The sequence below is a fragment of the Bos indicus genome, chromosome 22, assembly GCF_029378745.1.
Source record: "Bos indicus isolate NIAB-ARS_2022 breed Sahiwal x Tharparkar chromosome 22, NIAB-ARS_B.indTharparkar_mat_pri_1.0, whole genome shotgun sequence".
In the NCBI taxonomy this organism is placed as follows: Eukaryota; Metazoa; Chordata; class Mammalia; order Artiodactyla; family Bovidae; genus Bos; species Bos indicus.
The window spans coordinates 20,473,683-20,490,968 of NC_091781.1; positions in this window are offsets into that span (position 1 = coordinate 20,473,683).

The following is a 17,286-nucleotide window of genomic DNA, read 5'->3' on the forward strand; positions in this document are numbered from 1 at the left end:
CATAGGGGTGTGGGTTGATTTCTGCACTTTCTGTGCTATTCCATTGGTCTATATTTATGTTTTTGTGCCAGTACCATACTGTTTTGATGACTTCATTTTTATCCTTTTGCATGTGGCTATCCCGTTTTTCCAACATCATTTACTGAAAAGATCATTCTTTCCCTATTGTATATTTTTGGCAAGTTTGTAATTAATTGACCATATATGTGTGGGTTTATTTTGGGGGTTCCTATTCTGTTCTGTTGATCTTTGTGTCTATTTTTTTTGTCAATACCATGCTGTTTTTATTACTACAACTTTGTAATATAGCTAGAAATCAAGGAGTATGATGCCTCCAGGTTTGTTCTTTTCTCTTAAGATTGTTTTGGCTATTTAGGATCTTTTATGGTTCTATACAAATTTAGGATACATCATTCAGTGAAATGCTATTTTGAGTATCTGGAATATACTCTAAAACAACTGTGCTATCCAGCATCATACTGATTATTCTTTTCTGTACTCCAGAGAAAAATTCTAATAGAAGTTATCAATTCTATAAAGACATAGGTTGGTCTTATAGGTTCACTCTGAAGAATGTGTTGATTAACAGCAAATTGATTTTACTGGCACAACAAGTATGGAAGTTTCTGTAATAGCTCATCTATAAGATATGTTAACAGAGTTAAGAAGCGAGGTCTAAGAGGGTTCAGTTCAGTTCAGTCGCTCAGTTGTGTCCGACTCTTTGCGACCCCATGAATCGCAGCACGCTAGGCCTCCCTGTCCATCACCAATTCCTGGAGTTCACTCAAACTCACATCCATCGAGTCAGTGATGCCATCCAGCCATCTCATCCTCTGTCGTCCCCTTCTTCTCCTGCCCCCAATCCCTCCCAAAATCAGAGTCTTTTCCAATGAGTCAACTCTTCGCATGAGGTGGCCAAAGTTTCAGCTTAAGCATCATTCCTTCCAAAGAAACCCAGGGCCGATCTCCTTTAGAATGAACTGGTTGGATATCCTTGCAGTCCAAGGGACTCTCAAGAGTCTTATCCAATACCACAGTTCAAAAGCATCAATTCTTCAGTGCTCAGCTTTCTTCACAGTCCAACTCTCACATCTGTACATGACCACTGTAAAAACTATAGCCTTGACTAGATGGACCTTTGTTGGCAAAGTAATGTCTCTGCTTTTGAATATGCTTTCTAGGTTGGTCATAACTTTCCTTCCAAGGAGTAAGCATCTTTTAATTTTATGGCTGCAGTCACCATCTGCAGTGATTATGGAGCCCCCCAAAATAAAGTCTGCCACTGTTTCCACTGTTTCCCCATCTATTTGCCATGAAGTGATGGGACAAGATGCCATGATCTTCATTTTCTGAATGTTGAGCTTTAAGCCAACTTTTTCACTCTCCTCTTTCACTTTCATCAAGAGGCTTTTTAGTTCCTCTTCACTTTCTGCCATAAGGGTGGTGTCATCTGCATATCTGAGGTGATTGATATTTCTCCTGTCAATCTTGATTCCAGCTTGTGCTTCTTCCAGCCCGGTGTTTCTTATGATGTACTCTGCATATAATTTGAATAAGCAGGGTGACAATATACAGCCTTGGCGTACTCCTTTTCCTATTTGGAACCAGTCTGTTGTTCCATGTCCAGTTCTAATTGTTGCTTCCTGACCAGCATGTAGGGTTCTAGAGAGGCAGATCAGGTGGTCTGGTATTCCTATCTCTTTCAGAATTTTCCACAGTTTATTGTGATCCACATAGTTGAAGGCTTTGGCATAGTCAATAAAGCAGAAATAGATGTTTTTCTGGAACTCTCTTGCTTTTTCCATGATCCAGCAGATGTTGGCAATTTGATCTCTGGTTCCTCTGCCTTTTCTAAAACCAGCTTGAACATCTGGAAGTTCATGGTTCACATATTGCTGAAGCCTGGCTTGGAGAATTTTGAGCATTACTTTACTAGTGTGTGAGATGAGTGCAATTGTGTGGTAGTTTGAACATTCTTTGGCATTGCCTTTTTTGGGATTGGAATGAAAACTGACCTTTTCCAGTCCTGTGGCCACTGCTGAGTTTTCCATATTTGCTGGCATATTGAGTGCAGCACTTTCACAGCATCATCTTTTAGGATTTGAAATAGCTCAACTGGAATTCCGTCACCTCCACTAGCTTTGTTCGTAGTGATGCTTTCTAAGGCCCACTTGACTTCCCATTCCAGGATGTCTGGCTCTAGGTGAGTGATCATACCATCATGCTTATCTTGGTTGTGAAGATCTTTTTTATACAGTTCTTCTATGTATTCTTGCCACCTCTTCTTAATATTTTCTGCTTATATTACCATTTCAGTCCCTTATTGAGCCCATCTTTGCATGAAATGTTCCCTTGGTATCTCTAATTTTCTTAAAGAGGTCTCTAGTTTTTCCCATTCTGTTGTTTCCCTCTATTTCTTTCCATTGATCACTGAGTAAGGCTTTCTTATCTCTTCTTTTTATTCTTTGGAACTCTGCATTCATCTGCTTATATATTTCCTTTTCTCCTTTGCTTTTTGCTTCTCTTCTTTTCACAGTTATTTGTAAGGCCTCCCCAGACAGGATAATAAAAGAAGGATGGAAAGGAGTCACACAAGAATGACATGTGGGTGCCCCCAAAGAGGCAGGCAGTGCAGGGACGAGAAAGGCAAACTTGAAAGAAGAGTAACGGAATATTTAAATCTCTTCTGGATTTTGTCTATCCCAAAGAGTACTCACATAGGTGAAATATAGAGCTGTTTTCAGTAATGGACTAAGCAAAATATCTTTCTAGCTGTTGCAGGGGCATGATGGCAGAGCATCCCCTCATAGGGTAGAGTTGAATACAGAAAAAAAATGAGACCAGATTTATTTAGCATTGTTGGCTGCCCCTACAGGCTTTGTTCCAGTCTTACTCAATTCACTCCATGTCCCATTGGGACCTTGGGCTGCCAGAGCAACATTAAACGGGCTTGCAGAAAAGCCTTCATTGTGAAGTCTAGCAATTCTGTTTAGAATTTCCTCATGAATGTTAGAAAAGTGGAAATAGCTTTTAGAGTCATAAAGTGCAGAAATGATGATGTAGCTTGCCCTAAAAAGGCAGAAACAGAGATAGGTAGCCTTCTAGGAGAGTCAAGATGCAGATGCCTTGATTACTTTTACTACAATGCACTCTGCTGGAAGAAAAATTACTAATAAAGTCTAAGCCTAACATGGGCAACAAAAGGAAATCACTGAAATGTAGGCTGGTGTGTTAAATGTTTAATATCTCTTGAATTGCTTTTGATCTCCCAATCACACTGGCTAGTTAACTGTTTGACATCATCTTTTTAGCTTTCCTTTCTAGATTTTATTAACATCTCTCTTATTTTCTGATAAAAATGTGTCCTATACACAATAAAACTTGTGACAATATTAATAAATATAATAAAAACCCAAATCATCCATAATCCTATCTTTTTGAGGTAAGCAGTGTTAAATTTGATGCAATTTTTCTTTCTAGTTTTTAAGCATGTATTTTTTAAACACACTTGTTATCTTGAATATGAAATTTTATATCCTACATTTATATCAGGTTACTTAGATGATGAGGATTTTCCCATCTTTCAAAGCCATACATTAATGTCTGGAAATCGTATGTTAATGTCTGGGCTTCCTTGGTAACTCAGCTGGTTCAAGAATTTGCCTGCAATGTAGAAGGCCCCAGTTTAATTCCTGGGTTAGGAAGATTCCACCTGGAGAAGGGTTAGGCTACCCACTCCAGTATTCTTGGGCTTCCCTGGTGGCTCAAATGGTAAAGAATCCACCTGCAATGCAGGAGACCTGGGTTTGATCAGCAGGTTGGGAAAATCCCCTGGACAAGGGAATGGCTACCCACTCTGGTATTCTTGCCTGGAGAATTCCATGGACAAATGAGCTTGGCAGGCTATAGTCCATGGGATCACAAAGAGACACAACTGAGCAACTTTCACAAACTCACTAATGTCTGGAAAATATCTCATGATACCATTTACCATAAATGATCTAAAACTTTGCTTATGTTTTGAAACACTTAGGTTGTTTCAAATTGTTATGATTTTGAGTTACATTGAAATAATTCTTCCTCATACATAAATTTATGAACTCACCTCTGAATAATTTTTTACAAAAAATTCCTAAACTGGGACTACAGTTTCAGAGAGTATGCCCTTGCTTAAACTTCTTAAATTACAAGATAGGTCCATTAAAGCCAAAGAGCAACATTTAGTATAAACTGGAGACAACTCAGCATGGCCCAGGCAGCCTGTTATCAATTGAGGACACATGAAGTTCCAAGTCCCATAAGTATTAGCTGCTATTTCTATGTGTTTTAGAAAATAAGAATTTTATGAATCCATTCAAAATATACTAAGTATGAATGTTCTTGCTGGTTGCTTTGGTAGGGTGGTCTGTTCACTTGTTTTCACATGGCCAGCCAAATTAAAACTGTCCTTCTAGTTTATAATACTTATACGTATGTATGTACACACACAGACACACACACATGCACACGCACACACACACACACGGGTTTCCCTGGTGACTCAGATGGTATAGAATCTGTCTCCAATGCAGAAAGGCCTGGCTTCTATCCCTGGGTTGGTGAGACCCCTGGAGAAGGAAATGGCAACCCACTCCAGTATTCTTGCCTGGAAAATTCCATGGACAGAGGAGCCTGGCGGGCTACAGTCCATGGGGTCGCAAAGAGTCAGATGCAACTGAGCAACTAACATGCCCCCTACCACACACACACACACATATATACGTGTGTGTGTGTGTATTTGTGTGTGGGGTGTGTGTATCAAAGCAGCTTTATCTGTGTGTTTCAGATTATCTCCAATGTAGGACATATACAAATTCCCACATGACTCACATTGACAAAACACGTACTTTGTGCCAGGTGGTTTCACATACATTATTTCAGAGATTCCACCTCTGACATCAGGCCAAGACTTGACACTGTGATGATGATAGAGGTGGTCCTAAAAAGACCCATGGTCATGCCAGAAGCAGCACATGCTTCATGTCTTACTCTGGGTACTGAGTGACGTCCAGTCTCCTCATACTGTGACCCCTGCCCTTGGATTTCTGCAGCGTTATAGCATGGGACCCAGGTAAGATCCACTCTTAAGCCACCAGCACTCAAAGTAGAAGCAGTTTGAGGCTGTGGTGGTTAATGCCTTTGGGGCTACCCTTGAGCAGAGAAGCACTGGAGTCAATGGATGAAGGCTTCTCTGCATCCTCCTGGGCGGGAGAGTCAACAGATCTTTATCAGGTCTTGGTAAGGCTGAGCACTGGTCTCTTAGACAGGAAGGATAGAGAGCTATCTCAAAAAAATATAAAAATTCATCTTACTGGTTTTCCTTTATTTCTGAGGATTATATTCCCAGAGTATAATGTTCCTGAATAAATTACCTGCATGTTAGCTTTTGTCTCAGGTTCTGCTTTCCTCAGGAGCCATGATAAGGCAAACAACATGTCTAAAGTCCCAGAATTAAAGAAGTGGACCCTTCCTTTACTTTTTTTTTTGGAAACAACCCTTTATTTATTTTCTCTATCCCTCTTTCTCTTTCTGAATATTTTATTTTCTCTTTTTATAAAGATAAGTACAGACACATGTACAAACACATATTTTAAAACTTGAATGGAGTTAGAGTAGTGAAAGCTGAACCTAGGGAATTACCCAGTAATCCAGTAAAATTAAAGATTAGCATGTGATGGTATAACATAAGTCGTTTCCCAAATTTTGGTAATCTAAATCAGCAGTTCTTAAAGTATGGTTTGAATACACTGGGAGTCCCCAAGACTCTTTCAAGAGGTCTAAGAAGTTAAACCTACTTTACTAATAGTATTAAGATGGTAGTTGCTTTCTCACTTAACTGACATTTGGAATAATTAAAGCAAAAACCATTTCATCCTCTGTTGCCTCCTCCTCCTCCTGCCCTTGGAGGATGCGATGGTTGGATGGCATCACTGATTCAATGCACGTGAGTTTGAGAAGACTCTGGGAAATAATGAAGGACAGGAAAGCCAGGCATGCTGCAGTCCATAGGGTCGCAGAGAGTCAGACGTGACATAGCAACTGCACAACAACGAGAGTCAAAACAGTGGAACCAAACTGTGTTAGTACTATTATCCAGTACTTTCCCCGTCAAAATGCACTTGGAATTTAAAAAAAACTACCAGTTTAACTCAAGAGTTAAGTCAAGTTAACTTAACATCAAGTTAAGTCCTTAGTTCAGCTCAGTTCAGTTGCTCACTCTTGTCTGACTCTGCGACCCCATGGACTGCAGCACTCTAGGCTTCCCTGTCCAGCACCAATTCCTGGAGCTTACTCAAACTCACTTCCATCGAGTTGGTGATGCCATCCAACCATCTCATCCTCTGTTGTCCCCTTCTCCTCCCACCTTCAATCTTTCCCAGCATCAGGGTCTTTTCTAGTGAGTCAGTTCTTCACATCAGGTGGCCAAAGTATTGGAGTTTCAGCTTCAACATAAGTCTTTACAATGAATATTCAGGACTGATTTCCTTTAGGATAGACTGGTTGGATCTCTTTGCATTCCAAGGGACTCTCAAGAGTCTTCTCCAAAACCACAGTTCAAAAGCATCAAATTCTTTGGCACTCAGCTTTCTTTATAGTCCAACTCTCACATCCATACATGACTACTGGAAAAACCAGTTTTGACTACACGGACCTTTATTAAAAGGTCCTTTATTAAAAGATATTTTATTAAAAAGTCTCTGCTTTTTAATATGCTGTCTAGGTTGACCATAGCTTTTCTTTCAAGGAGTAAGCGTCTTTTAATTTCATGGCTGCAGTCACCATCTGCAGTGATTTTGGAGCCTGAGAAAATGAAGTCTCTCACTGTTTCCATTATGTCTCCATCTATTTGCCATGAAGTGATGGGACCGGATGCCATAATCTTATTATATTACTATATGTTACAGACATATAATATAGTGATTTACAGTTTTAAACATATGCCATTTATGGTGGTGGGGGTTTAGTCACTAAGTCATGTCTGACTTCTGTAGCCTGCCAGACTCCTCTGTGCATGGGATTCTCCATAAAAGAATACTGGAGTGGGTTGCTGTTTCCTCCTTCAGGGGATATTCCTGACCCAGGAGTCAAACCCAGGTCTCCTGCATTGCAGGCAGATTCTTTGCCAACTGAGCTATGACGGAAGCCATTTATAGTACATAATATATACATACTATACTATATAATACTATACTACATATACTACAAAGGTCCATCTAGTCAAGGCTATGGTTTTTCCAGGGGTCATGTATGGATGTGAGAGTTGGACTGTGAAAAAAGCTGAGTGCCCAAGAATTGATGCTTTTGAACTGTGGTGTTGCAGAAGACTCTTGAGAGTCCCTTGGACTGCAAGGAGATCCAACCAGTCCATCCTAAAGGAGATCAGTCCTGGGTGTTCATTGGAAGGACTGATGTTGAAGTTGAAAGTCCAAGACTTTGGCCACCTCATGCGAAGAGCTGACTCATTTGAAAAGACCCTGATGCTGGGAAAGATTGAGGGCAGAAGGAGAAGGGGATGACAGAGGATGAGATGGTTGGATGGCATCACTGACTCAATGGACATGGGTTTGGGTAAACTCCGGGAGTTGGTGATGGACAGGGAAACCTGGCGTGCTGCGGTTCATGGGGTCAGAAAGAGTCAGACACAACTGAGTGACTGAACTGAACTACATATTATACTCTATGGAGTATACTTTATAGTAAATAGTATAATATATTGATTATATTCCCTATGTTGTACAGTATATCCTTATAGCTTATTTTATACACACTAGTTCATGCCACTTAATCCCGTATCCCTATATTGTCCCTCCCTCCTTCCATCTCCCCACTGGTAACCTCTAGTTTGTTATTTAAACCTGTGAATCTGCTTTTTTATAATATTCACTAGTTGTCTATTTTTAGATTCCACCTATACATGACATTGGAGAAGGCAACGGCACCCCACTCCAGTACTCTTGCCTGGAAAATCCCATGGATGGAGGAGCCTGGTGGGCCGCAGTCCACGGGCTCGCTAAGAGTCAGACAAGACTCAGTGACTTCACTTTCCCTTTTCACTTTCCTGCATTGGAGAGGGAAATGGCAACCCACTCCAGTGTGCTTGCCTGGAGAATCCCAGGGATGGGGGGGCCTTGTGGGCTGCCGTCTGTGGGGTCGCACAGAGTCGGACACGACTGAAGCAACTTAGTAGTAGTAGTAGTATACATGACATTATATAGTATTTGTCATTCTCTGTCTGACCTATTTCACTTATATTTTGCTAAGTCCCATTTGCTTTCCCAAGTCCATTCATGTTGCTGCAAATGGCAAAATTTCGTTTTTACGACTGAGTACTATTCCAGTGTGTGAACGTGTGTGTGTATGTATGTACACATCATCTTGATCCGTTCATCTTTATTCACTCACCTGTTGATGGACACTTAGGTTGCTTCTATATCTTGGCAATTATAAGTAATGCTGCTATAAACATTGGTGTGCATATATCTTTCCCAATTAGTGTTTCTGATTTTTTTTAGGATATGTACCGGGGAATGGAGTTGCTGAGCCATATGCTAGTTCTGTTTTTAGCTTATGAAGAAACCTCCATATGGTGTGCCACAGTGGCTGGACCAGTTTACATTCCCCGCAGCAGTATACAATGTTACCCTTTTCTCCATATACTCACCAACATTTGTTATTTGTGTTCTTTTTTAAAAACATTTATTTTTTAGTGGCACTAGTGGTAAAGAACCCACCTGCCAGTGCAGCAGATGTAAGAGATGAGGGTTCAATCCCTGGGTTGAGAGGATCCCCTGATTAGGAAGTGGCAACCCAGTCCAACATTCTTGCCTGGAAAACTCCATGGACAGAGGAGCCTGAGGGGCTACAGTCCACGGGGTCAGAAAGAGACATGACCGAACACTAATACTTGATTTATTTGACTGCCCCAGCCCTTAATTGTGGCATGTGGGATCTTACATCTGCATTGCATTCATCGAGATGTGGTATCCTTAGTTATGGCGTGCAAACTCTTAGTTGCAGCATGTAGATCTAGTTCCCTAACTTGGGATTAAACCAGGCGTCCTGCATTGGAAGTATGGAGTCTTGGCCACTCGACCACCAGGGAAGTCCCTATTTGTGTTCTTTTTGATAATAGCCCTCTGAACAGTGTGAGGTGATATCTCTCTGTGGTTTATTTTGAGCTTCCCTGATACTTAGCAGTGTTGAGCATCTTTTTATGGAGTGCACACTTTTTTAACATTTATATGACACCCTTGAAAGTGTACATACAGTCTGCCTACTAAGGTGTGATGGTTTTATTGAGGGAAAGAGCTCGGGTACAATTGTTCCTGTTGCCAGCTAAACTAGCCCTTTTTCTTATAAAATAGCATTTTTTAAATTAATTTGTTTATTGAAGGCTAATGACTTTACAGTATTGTAGTGGTTTTTGCCATACATTGACATGAATAGAGCATTTTTACTTGAAAGAAAAATAGACCCACTGTGATCATTCATCATTGGGTATTTGACAGATGTTTTCTAAGAAAACAAACAAAACAAAAAACAAACTCAGCCAGTCATCTCAAGGAAGAAATTATTAATAACACTATTTGTTGCCAATTATAGAATTTGAATTTAAAGTAAAATTTTGAATATTGGAAAACCCCCGCACTGTTCCCAGTACTTACCGACTATTCTGATGAGTTTAGTTTCAGTATCAACAGTTGTGGATTTCTGAAATCATATAACAAAATGTGTCAGTCTTTGGAAGATATTGACAAAGACTTTCTCTTTAACCAACACTAGCGAGGACCCTCTTAGCCCTCTTCTCAGCTAGGCTTGACCTTAGTCCTCATCCTTATTGGACTTAGATAGCTCATTTTGTCAAGGATCCTTCTAAATCATTTTTATCAAGAATTCCCACACCCTCAACATCTGACCACCCTCAATATCTGATCATGTTCCCCCTTCCCCAGCTTTGATATTAAGTCCTTACTTTGTCTTCAGCAGAAGTCATATGAAGTTAGAGAAACAAGACTCCCTCTACCTTCTGTCTTTTCTTAGTAATTTTTCCTCCACTGACACCCTGCCCTCCACCCCCATTCATTGGCTATACTTCCCCAGCTGTCTTGGCTATATTTGTACTTGAGCCTGATCTCTCTCCCCTCTTGCTCTAGTCTTGACACTTATTACAATAATCCTTATTAAAGCCTTCCCTTATCATTTTAACAAATGTCAGAATAATTTTTTCTTTTCTAGTATACATAACAGAATGAACCTATATCGTCCAAAAGACTAATGCAGGATATTTAAAAAATCATGTGCAGGTAAAAGAACCATTCATAATATAAAAGAAATCAAAGGACATTAAAGAAACAGAGCCTCACAAAATTTATTAATAGGATTTCAGATTCCACATTGCAACTAACCTTTAAGAAACTACCATTTGTTAAGCTCTATTGTAATATCAAAGATGCTTATCCACAATTATCTCTGGATGGTATATTAAAATACTCTTTTCCCTTGTCTAATTATCTATGTATATGAGGCAAGATTTTCTTCATTTATTACAACCAAAAGAACATACTGAAACAAATAGAAGGCAGGAGTGGATATGAATCAAGCTGAGATTCACAAATATATGAAACAATGCCACTCTTCTAATTGTTTGCTTTACAGTATAGTCTTATTTTTCATATAACTATGTTGTTTTTAACATGTAATGAATTCAGAAGAATTAATAGGTATATAATTTGATGTTTTAATCTGGTTTAATTTCAATTTGGTAAATACCAGGAGGTACGCGTGCTTAATCACTTCAGTCGTGTCCGACCCTATGGGCCACAGCCCGTGAGGCTCCTCTGTCCAAAGGATTCTCCAGGCAAGAATACTAGAGTGGGTTGCCATGCCCTCCTCCAGGGCATCTTCCCGACCCAGGGATAGAACCCATGTCTCTTAAGAGTCCCCTGGCAGGCAGGTGCTTTACCACTGGTGCGACCTGGGAAGCCCAGCCAATAGGTGTAGATATAACTCACATGAACTCGAGCTCCTTAGAGCATTCAGTGATTTTTAGAGGTCTAAAAGCATTTTTGTGAACAAACCACCTGGGAACAGTCTGTTTAAGTGTGTCAGTGGTTCAGCTTTCTCTTGTAGTGATGTAATAAGTGGTTTGATGGCATCACCAACTCAATGGACATGAGTTCGAGTAAACTCTGGGAGTTGGTGATGGACAGGGAGGCCTGGTGTGCTGCAGTCCACGGGCTCGCAAAGAGTCAGACAGGACTGAGCAACTGAACTGAACTGACGCAAGAGATGTTTGAAAGTTTGAAAGTAACGAAGTGACAAATCAGGTCATTGATACTATGCTGAAGTTGGTGGCACTAGGCAAACATATTCATGAGTATAATTAGATTCCTAGAAGCAAAGAAAAATATCAAGCTATCAAAAGGAGGCAAAGGGGTAAAATGTACAAAGAAAAATAAACCTGGCCTTGAGAAATCTAATCACCAAATCAAATTGGATTCCCTTGATCTTAGCACCCCGACCCTAGACATAAAAGTGTTACTGTTTTCTTGAGTTTAAATTTACACTCAGGCTTCTTCTCATTAAAAATTGAGCACACAAATGACCTTAGAACTTTTATACTGTTAAGATACTGTACAGTTTAAAGACTCCAGGGTTTCTAATTTCTGTAAACAATTACTCTGTCACAAAGAAGAAGTAGATATTTGAAGTAAAAGCAATGAGTTGGAGATTAACAACCCTCTGAAAGACACATGATCCCCCCTGTGTTGAGTTGAGTCGAAAAAAATAAAAAATTTAAAAAAAAAAAGTGTTACTGTTTTTCAAATTGAAGATAACAAAGTTAGTTTGAATTGGGAGTTAGTACTGACATGAATTTATTGTGCCTAGAAAATATACTAGTTACCAGAATTACGTTTCAAGAGACTGCTTTCATGTTAATAAACTGTACTGTTGACATTTCTACAGCTTTTTAAGAAACCTCAAACAATAGCAAAGTTCAGTCACTTTCTCTCACTGAGCATACAAACTTACCCTGTGCTTTTTCCAAAAATGGTATACTGTGTGAACTCTTAACAAGTTTCTGTGATTTTATGTGTGCAGTAAGCCACGTGGAACCCTGAATGTCTCCATCTCTGGAGAAAAAATAATCATCTTTCTGGGCTCAGGTTTCAGAAAGACCTGAGGATTCCAAAGGATAAAAGCATAATTCTGAAGCATAAAGAGACATGGCCACAGATCAGTGTGGATGATTAAAAGATGACTTTTGTTTGGGATCATGGTTTCCTGAACCATATCTTAGTGCAACCTGTTCAGGAGACTTCTTTCTTGGCTTCTGTAGTTCTGTAGTTGGATTCCTTGGTACAAAGTCAGCTTTAAGAGTATAAAATACAGAGTTGGTATAACTAGAGAGCATCAGCTGAACTACTTTCTATTGTGGTCTATCTTAGTATTTAAAAATGCAGGTCCAGTGGTTAAGGCTCTGCCTTCCAATGCAAGGGGTGCAGGTTCGATCCCTGGTCAGGGAACCAAGATCCCACATGCTGCATGGTGAGGCCCTCCAAAAAAATAAAAGTTAAAGATTATTTTTAAAATGTACTAGAACCTTTCAGCATTTAACATCTATTGAAGTGTATATATCATTGTGAATTGTAAAAATATTTTCAAACATTTGTCTATATTGTTGATATAGTCAGACTCCAAATAATCAACATATAGTTGGTAGGTTGCTGGGTAAAGTTGAAAGGGGAGATGAGAAAGTCAGTGATGTTCAATGCATAGGTTGCTCTTTAGCATGAAGTTCAAATGTACTCATTTTGGCCTGCTTTGATCTGTGTTTAAAACAAAAGACTTATACTTGGCTAGGTTGATGCAGTGCTCAAATTAGTCATCAAACATCTCTATAGTTTATTTATAATAGCAGAAACTGGTAGCATCTGAAATGTATAACATAGGGAAATAATTAAGTAAATGGCAATAAAACTCTATGAAGTAGGATGTAGTTAAATAAAATAATGCTTGTAAAATATTTAAATAATCTCAGAATAAATTTATTTCACAACATTAAATGAAAGAGTAGGCAGAAAATGGCACAGATGAAAATCTAAAATTTATAAAAATTATACAATTAGTGTTCTGGGTTTTTCTTTTTGTATATATAACCAGGAGTGAAACTGCTGGGTCATGTGGTAGTTCTATTTTTAGTTTCTTGAGGAACCTCCATATTGTTCTGCATAGTGACTGAACCAATTTAATTTCCACCAACAGTGTTCAAGGGTCCCCTTTATTCCACATCCTTGCCAACATTTGTTGTTTTCTTTTTTTTAACATTTTTTTTATTTATTTGGCTGATCCGGGTTTTGGTAGCAGCCTGTGGGATCTTGAATGTTCGTTGCATCATTATGGCATGCAAACACTTAGTTATATCATGTGAGCTCTTAATTGCACCATTTGGAATCTAGTTCCCTGACCTGGGATCGAACCTGGGCCCCCTTCATTGGGAGCCTGGAGTCTTAGCCACTGGACCACCAGGGAAGTCCCTATTTGTGTTCTTTTTGTTGATAGGCATTCTGACTGGTGTGAGGTGATATCTCATTGTGTTGGTTCCCCCCCCCCCCCCAGGCAAGGTTTTATTGAGGCCCCTGATGCAGCAGGGGGCAGTGAGAACAAGCAACAGGTTCCCTTGCTTGCTCATGCTCTGAGGGGGCTGCAAGCTTGTTCCTCTTATGGGGTGAGGGTAGGGATGTGTCAAGAAGTTGGCCTGGAGTGATAGCTTCGGTGGTGTGCCTACCCATTAGGTGGTGTTGTATGTAGGGGGCATGCACAGAACCCGGCTTTTGCTCTGGGCTCCTCAAAAGTGGTAGTTGGGTTTCTTGATCTCTTTTTGTATCTTCTGTCCAGAATTTTCCCTAACTGTACATGCATGCAGTAATTTTTAGTTCCTTGTAGTTCATTGTATTTTGTTGATCAAGGAGAGGTATGTCCAGGGGCTCTTCCCAACTCAAGGACCCAACTAGCGTTTCCTTGGCAGGCAGATTCTTTACTGTTGAGCCACCTGGGAAGACCCTGGATAGATGTACCAACTAGATACCCCTTACAGTTTGAGAGCAGTGGGAGTGGTTAGTATTACTTTATAGGGGTCCTTCCATCTTGACAACCGTTGGTATTGGGGGAAACCCCCTTTCCAGGTTTTAAGAAGAACTTGGTCCCCAGGGTTTATTTGTGAAGGGACTGCTCTTCCCTTTGTATTTTCAGTGGGAGCTGGTGTAGTGCCTTGTGGGCACAGTCCTGGACTGCCTTCTGAACTTGCTGCCAAGATCCTGGCCTCTGTTCTCCAGTGTGGAATAGAAATATGGAGACAGAGTTTTGGGTGTAGAATAGAAAAGAGTGGCTTTTATTGCTTTGCCAGCCTAAGGAGGTCACCGTAGGCAAGCACCCTCAAGACTGTGCCCTCCCTTGGGAAAAATAGGAAGGGGTTTTATAGTTCAGGAGGGGAAGGGAGTGCCACAGGTGAAGAGTAGAGTGTATGCAAGCTTGCGTTCTTCTTTGCTCTCAGAAAACATACATCATCAGAGTTGGTGCCAGGCAGCCCTGGGAGAACTACTATGGTCCTTAAGGCTGTCATGCTGTGACTGTCTTTCTGGAATAAAGAATGCTCACAAAAGAAGGGAGTGTTAGGGAACGCTTCCTCAGGAAGCAAGCACCATGGGCATGGTACAACTCTGATTAGAAAATAATCATTCTCAAGTGTGATTAACAAAGACAGACAAACATTTCTGAGAAAACGGCTTGAGTGGGCTAAAAGAATAAGGCCTAGAATATTGGAAGCAGCCGTAACCAACTTCTGTTGCAACAAACTTGTCCTGGATTAATAATATATACCAGGGCCTTGTTTTCCTGTCATCCAGTAGAATGTCAGTAGTAAGAAAAGGTCACCCATAGGTCATTTCAGATGGGCTAATAAGCCTCAGACCACTCCCGGGGGCTACATGAACCCCAAGGAGTGGAGTGGGAAGCAAGCTTGTCCAGGGAGCATGAGCCTCTTGGCAAAGCTTTGCTAAGGTTTTCTTTAAAGTATGGTCCATTTTCTTTACCTTCCCTACAGACTGGGGATGCCGAGAGGTGTGTAGCTTGCAGTCTATCCCTAGGGCTCTTGTGAGCCCCTATGTGATTTTAGCTGTGAAAGAGAGCCTGTTATCACTCCGAAAGAACTTCAGAAGTCCAAACCAAGGAATTATTCTTTTAAAAGGGTCTTACAGACGTCCATGGCCTTTTCAGATTGGCCAGGGAAGGTGTCAGTCCATCCTGTGAAAGTATTGAAAAACACTAGGAGATATGTATGTACTGATCGTGGGGGCATTTGGGTGAAATCTAACTGCCAGTCTTCCTCCAGATATGTTCCTTGGTGTTGAATTGACCTGAGCAATGAAAAGGGATTGGATGCATCTGTGGCTTATTATGGGCACATAAATCACAGGCAGGCGTTACTTGTTTTACGCTTCTTTTAAGCCCCTTCCCTGGAAAAAGCCTTCTGCATCCAGGCCCATAGTGCATCCCTCCCATAGAGGGTGATGTCGTGTAAGCTCTCAGGGAGTTTACATTGTTGGGTCTCAGGGATTAGAACCTTATCCTCCTGTTTATACCAGCCTGTGCTTCCCTTCTCATAGCCCTATTTCTCAGCATGTTTCTCATTCTCGTTTTCTGTGGGGAACATTGGAAAAGGCTCGGGAGTTTAGGGGGAGCCAGTCACTGGGCCATAACTTGTTCAGGTTACTGCAGTCAAGCTGTCTGTTTTGCCCTTTGATCAGCTTTGCTGTTCCCTTGGCTCACAAAAGAGCCCTCCCTCTGGCCCCTACAGTGGATTACGGCTGTCTGGGTCGGGACCTGCACTGCTTCTCAAAGAGCCAGAATCAAATCTTCATGTTTTATGGGAGAATTGCTAGCAGTTAACATTTCTTTTTCTTTCTAAATGGCAGCATGAGTGTGTAGCATGTGGAACCCACATTTAGAGTCAGTAAAAGTTTCTAATTTCTTATCCTTCCCTAATTGCAAAGCTCCCATTAATGTGATTCGTTCACGCTTCTGGGCTCATGTCTGGGGCTGCTGGGCCTTGGCTTCTGTGACTTCATCTAGACTAACTGTGGTATACCCTGCCTTTCGGGCTCCCACTTCTACAGAACTGTTCCCATCAGTAAACCATTCAACCTCAGGGCTCTCAAGAAGTTCATCTAAATCAGACCTGCTGGAGTAAGTTCTTCTAAGATTTCTGTGTACACTGAGGCAACAAATCTCCACTCTCGACCACTGGAAGCAGAGTTGCTGGGTTCAGGGTTTGGGTCACCTTTAAAGTGATGTTGGGGATGTCTGTTAGGAAGGCCTGATATCTTGTTAACCTTCCTCCCGTCAACCAGTGATGTCCTTTGACTTCTAGCACAGACTGTACCTGATAAGGGGTTAATACATCTACATCTTGTCCCAGGGTGAGCTCATTTCACCAACTGGGCTACTTGCTACTACCCACAGGCAGCTTGGCCATCCCAGGGCCACTGAGTCCAGTTGGACTGGATCTGTTTTAACCACAGAGGCCCGAGTCCTGGAAAGTAGACTGAAGAACAGCTGTTCTCTTATCAGCTTCAGTAAGTCATCAACATACTGCAGCAGAGTTCCCTTCACAAGGCTCAGTTCCCTTGTGAATGCCTTTCCAAAAAGATGGGGGCTGTCCTCCAAATCCTGCAGAAGCACTGTCCATGTATATTGGGTAGCGTCCAGGATGTCAGGGTCCCTCCATTCAAAGACAAAAAGATATTCAGAGTCTGGATATAGGGGAATCCAGAAAAATGCATCTTAGAGGTCCAAAATACAGAAATACTGGGACCTCCCCAGGACTTGGGTGAGGAGGGTGGGTTTGACACCAGTGGGAGTAATAGGGATGACTGCCTCACTCACTGCTCATAAGTCTTGGACAGACTGATACTCCCCCTTAGGCTTCTGAACAGGGACAATCCAGGTTGCAAGGAGATTGGCAGGACCTAATGAGTCCATGTTTTAGGAATTTGCTAAGCAGCAGTTGGAATCCCTTCAGGGCCTCAGGCTTTAAAGTCTATTGTCTCTTCCAGGGATCTTTTCCCCCAGGCCATAAGCTTATTTTTTTTGGACGGGGAGCGGGGTGGGGGGGGGGGGGGGGGGGGGGGGGGGGGGGGGCGGGGACACATGTCGCCCATCTTGGCATCAAGATATCCTGGACTGCAG